This window comes from Helicoverpa zea, chromosome 6 (genome assembly GCF_022581195.2).
Source record: "Helicoverpa zea isolate HzStark_Cry1AcR chromosome 6, ilHelZeax1.1, whole genome shotgun sequence".
Classification (NCBI taxonomy): Eukaryota; Metazoa; Arthropoda; class Insecta; order Lepidoptera; family Noctuidae; genus Helicoverpa; species Helicoverpa zea.
In genome coordinates, this window is record NC_061457.1 from 839,722 (window position 1) to 845,721 (window position 6,000).

The window sequence follows — 6,000 nt, forward strand, 5'->3', positions numbered from 1 at the left end:
TTGTAGCTAAGTACGACACGACTCGATTGATTGTTAAGTCCGTGGAAGATTGACTCTTGTTATGACGAGTTCGTCTGTGTTTTGAAAGGTACCAGGCAACTAGTCTTACCAAGAGGTATCAGGTTGCCCAAGGTTGAAGAGGTTAACTAGGCATTAGCTTTATGTAAAACACTGATTTTCAGCTATATCTAATTATCTTCATCCAATTAGAAGCCGAACCCAACATAATTGGGAAAAGATTCGGAACATGATGAATATGGTCCATGTGTACGTATATATTTATACATTGTATCACCAATAATTTCACCAAAAACCTTCACCGAATCAAAAAAGTTTTTCTAACAAATCGCCACTACAATAAAACAGCGATAACCATTACATATCCTTGTAAGCCGCGTTATATCTTGTGCTGGAAGTGTCGGCACTTAATCCCGGCCACGGTGGTACTTTATCCGTTCCTCGACGTGGACAAAGCTGGCCGATGTGTTTGAGATATTCTGTAGTGGCTAGTTTTGTATGTATGTATCGGACCATAATAGTTTCACATCACATCCTTATTGAAAATACTAACCATTTTTTTTTTCTAAATTGCTGTTATTATTACACTAGCTTCCACGTTTTGGTAACATTCCATCTCGTGGGAATTATATCGCTCACTCGGATAAAAATTTGCCCATGGCGTACCTGGATAAACAGGCTATCTATATAATCTATGTTAGACTTGATGTTTTTTTTTTATCTTCCGATTGTGCCTGAGATAAGAGCATTCAAACAAACAAATTATTCAGCGACTATTATAGACATTTTTTTTTTGTATTTCCTAACGTTTGTTTATTCGTCTATAGATCGACCAGCACAGCCATTATTCAGCCCTCAAAATAAATTAAACCTACTACAGTAACGTATTTCCTTGTATCCGGTTGCCAAGTTCCCTAAGTAAAGTAGTTTCTTTAAGTAAAAGAAGCAATTATTTCCCCTACTTACGCAGCTAGATAAGCAGAACACATTTACCTGTGAGATATCTTTAAGTTAAACAAATCGTTTGTGTTCACGCGAGTGTGCACTTTACTTAGTACTGTAGAATTTTTAGCTTAATCTATAATAGTAGCTTTTAATTAAAAGTCGTGGTGGCCTAGTGGGCAAAGAACCAACCTCTCAAGTATGTGGGTTCGGGTTCGATTCCAGGTCAGGCAAGTACCAATGCAACTTTTCTAAGTTTGTATGTACTTTCTAAGTATATCTTAGACACCAATGACTGTGTTTCGGATGGCACGTTAAACTGTAGGTCCCGGCTGTCATCGAACATCCTTGGCAGTCGTTACGGGTAGTCAGAAGCCAGTAAGTCTGACACCAGTGTAACCAAGGGGAATCGGGTTGCCCGGGTAAATGGGTTGAGGAGGTCAGGCAGGGCAGTCGCTTCTTGTAAAGCACTGGTACTCAGCTACATCCGGTTGGACTGGAAGCCGACCCCAACATAGTTGGGAAAAAGGCTCGGAGGAGGATGATGAATTAAGGAGCTCGAGGATAAGTAAGGTTTGGCGCGGTCGGTTCATGGATGGGAGGCAAACTTATCATGACGAGTTCCTCAATGTTTTGTTAGGCTCGTTCAATTGGTGGGTCCCGGCTGTCATTTCAACATCTTTGGCAGTCGTTTCGGATAGATAGAAGCCACATAATCTGATGACTAATCATATCAAGGGGACTGGTGTATTGGGTTGCCCGGGTAACTGGGTTGAGGAGGCTAGATAGGCAGTCACTACATTTAAAACATTGGTACCTACTTAGCTGCATGTAAGCTGACCCCAACATAGTTGTGAAGTCTAGGCAGATGATGATGATAATTTGCGTCGAGTCTAATCTAGGTTAGTAAACAGAACACACTATATATTACCTACATACACAAACTTAATAAAAGCAACATCCTAGAGTTAATAGCTAATTACAGGGACAATATTAATAACATGTGTACATAGTTATCCGATGTATTAACATTTCATGTTGATGTCGCTAAGCTGGGATTAATTGATCGATATAAAAACATTGTTTGCTTAGTTATCAATCAATTACTGGTATTGACAGAACTGTGTTTGAATATTGTTGAATAATAAACAAGAGAGAGTTGTGTAGTCCCTTATGGTTGTCGGTTGTAAAGGGTGTAAGCTGAGCTTGAGGTTTTGAGTTCGGTTCCAGGGCAGTTTTGATAAGTTTAGTATGAAAATATAGGTTATGAAAGTATAGGTTATTTTTTACATTTTGATAATACTGCTGCTTCGTAGGTTAACGCTCAGTTAAACATACAGGGCCTTACTACAAAAACTTTAAACCCTGTTTTACACTTGTCTAATAAAATTTTGGCTGCAAAATGAACCATATGTCAACGTCATAATTTGTCATTTTTTTAGACAAGGCATAAACTGACGTTTAAATGTTTTTGTGGTAAGACGGACAAGATTTAACATAACCCCTCTTTTTGCGTAGGGAGATCATAGAGAAATTGGTGCAATTAAACAGGCGATTATAACAAACAATGGATAAATAAAATAATCTATAGCCTAATACGGATGTATACATGAAACAAACAAGGTGTCAAAAACATGAGAACATGTAACAAAAACTCCGAAACTGACACCCCATTGTCTTGTCCCCGTAGAATAGTCCCCGTTCAGAATTTCAGGACATTTTGCAAATATACGCTGAAAGTCAGTGGAATAGAAAATCACATTGTGTCGGATATGCATGTGGACACTGGCTCGTAGATATGGACTAGAGTTCCAGTTTGTTTTATTTTATTTTATTTAAAATACTCGTAGCTATGAATGGAATATGGGTCGAATTCTGAAATGGGAGGATGCGGTTAGGATTTTGATTTTTATTGAAACAATAAGTGCTTTGTTTGAATATATTGCAGGTTTTTTTTTTGAGAAAATAATTTATAGGTTACTTTTGTAAAATCTGATATTTTATACTCAAAACGTTGTTTAGATAGGTGTTTTCTGGGCAAGTTATCTTAGTAAATAACCTCGAACCGAAAGGGACCTCCTTATTTTTTATAAAACAATATCCTTAAAATACCCATAGGTACAAGAAAACATTAACAAAACCTATAGGCATACTAACTACTATAGGCATATCTAATAACACAACAAATTCATACAATATTCAAGCTTTCACCGTTACAGTACAAACTCTAAGCTCCCATCAAAGTCTCAACAACACATAGATTTAAAACGTAATGTATTAGAAATTCTCCTTTTGATCGTGTAAGACAGCTACAATCCTGCTACATGTATATACGTCTATGAGACCCCTGTAGGGTCACCATGGTGGAAGGAAGCTTGGGATTGTACTGGGAAATGTAAGGAGTTAAATGTGACGACGAAATTCACTAGGTACTGCTTATAGATTTCGCGATATGATGATCTCTCTGAAAGTTCTTATTGTTCTCTGCCACATATTCTTCTTTAAAACAATTTTTTTCACAAGAAAATTGAGTAATTGTGGTTATTAACGATCAATCCTTCTCTGTGTGAGAGGAAGCCGGTGTCCAGCAGTGGCACGATAAAAAGGTTGATGATGATGACTAAAAATAACGGCATAAAATATTAATATACTTATTACTAAAATATACATTCATAAACACAATTTCTTTCCAAACGCTTAAAAAACATCTAATAATAATTATTATGTTCCCTCACACAATACATACGGACATTTTTATTTTAATGTAGACATAAAATAAAAATGTCCGTTCAAAACACCACTTTCCATTTGACTTTCTCCGCATAGTCACCCGATACCAGAAGCGATGCGGGTGTGGTTTTGTGGGTACTTCCACCGTCTTTGTAACTGGCATTTGATGGCAACTCGCGTTTTTACGATTAAGTATTCCTAGAGATTTATGTGTATCCTATACGTCCGAAGTATGTGCTTAATATTGATTTTGTTAGTTCAATGAAGTAACTCTCTATTCCAGAAGAAGGATTAACTAATATTTGTTTGCCCTACATTATATTTCTAGCCTCTGCCGGCGGTTTTACCCGCGTTCTGTGAGAATTACTCCGTGTAACTGATCTGTAGAGAGTTTCTGTAGAGAATCTTGAGTTTGTCATGTCCATTTAACCATCATCCTCCGAGCCTTTTTCCCAAACTATGTTGGGGTCTTAGTTTAAAAGTAAGTTTACCACATCATTATATTTCTTGAGCGATTTGTTCAGAAAAAGAAGAGATGGTAATATTTTCTTTATCTTATAATGACAACCGCGACTTCCTTCTCCATGGTAAATTAAAATAATCAAAAATGTAAAATTATTTATCCTCGGTGTCTGCTTACAATGACTAATTAACTCCCAGTTTATTTTAAATTGTTGATTTAATGTCTCCCCTGGTACTTGACGGAGCTAAAGTTACCAATTGCGATCATGGTTTTTTAAATACCGTTATACTGTTCATAATTATGTATTTTATCTGTTAGAAAGGTTTTCTACTCATATTGTTAGGGAGAGACTTTGTTTGCTTAAAGGAGCTAAATTCAATTATTGCTGCACTACCCAGGCAGATGTGAGCCCTAACGTTAAAATTATGTTGTATTCACTCTTTCATATCTTAATCATTGCTATCAAATAATCAGCATTATCTAGAAAGAAAAACACATTTAGTACCTCCAATAAATCTTGAATTTCCATCGCGATAGCGACCCATTATCCACCATTTTGGTCCATTTTACTTCAATAAGAAACACTATACATTTGATTAGGGCAAAGAAATGGATATTTGGCACGCAATGACGAGTAAATAACCTAATTATGATACCGATATCTTTCGCCGAATTCCCTTCAATTAGTGCTAATGATGAATTTCTTGTTTCAGGTATGTTTGATCAGAAATATTGGCTGTATTCGAAGTATATTTACTGTAAGTAGAGTAGAATATTCAGAAGAGGATATTTTATCTTGGAACTGAAATTATTCTAGGAGCTAGCAATGTAAGTGAGTTATTTTTTAAGATGTTAATTTTTGGAATTGAATACAGAACGTAAACTAGTTAACAGTAAAACCTCCTTCTGCAATCAACTCCTTCTTCTGCAATCAAATACTGATTACATACTTTAAAATTGGTGCCATTAATATGGCGTATGACTATCAGAGACCACTTCGCATTTAACATGTTAGTAAGGATTTTAAAACATACTAAAATTGTTTACAACAATTCAAACGCAACAAAACACTACATCACACATTGAAATGCATCACAAAGATACAAGTATACATTTCTATTCCATCCGACTGGCTGCAAGACAAATGGTGTGTCTTAGACGCCAGCGCCCTCTATCTCCGATTGCCAGCAGTTTGCCAATAAATTCAAAATCAATCTAAATGGTTTCAGTTCTCACGAGGCATGACGTTTATAAATCACAGCTAGCAGTTCCTATTTTCTCTTTTTAGTCACATTTTTGTGAATTTGAATTTTTGTACAGCAATGACTTTGGACGTGTTTCCTGCAATCCCGTTTGATTTATTTGAATGGTTTTTTTTCGTGGTCATTTTTTATGGGGATCGTGTCAGTCTTTGTACATAGTTTTTGCGTTGTACAGCTAGACTGGTACTCTGTGTTATATTTCGTCAAGCAGCTGGAGGCTTTAAATATTAAATTGTGAGTAGGTATTAAAATATACTTAAGTACAGTCTAAGTATTCAAATTTGAAGCTTAGCGTAATAAATCAAATAAACTTTATTGTACTCAAATTTTAGAACCTTAATCGACAGTTAAAGGAGACCCTAGTCTTTATAAAATTGTTTAGTAAAGCACTCAATTTAAAAGATAAAAGAAAAATATTTTTTGTCCAATTTGTTGAGGCTTCGGTCCAAATATTACTTACTATGTAAAAATATACAATTAGTTTTCGAAGATATCATTGTGAACTGAAACAAACAGAAGCTACCTCTTTAATTGTTTTTCTTAAATTGGAACTCTGCCAAGAGAATTGAGATCCATCGCGCCAGC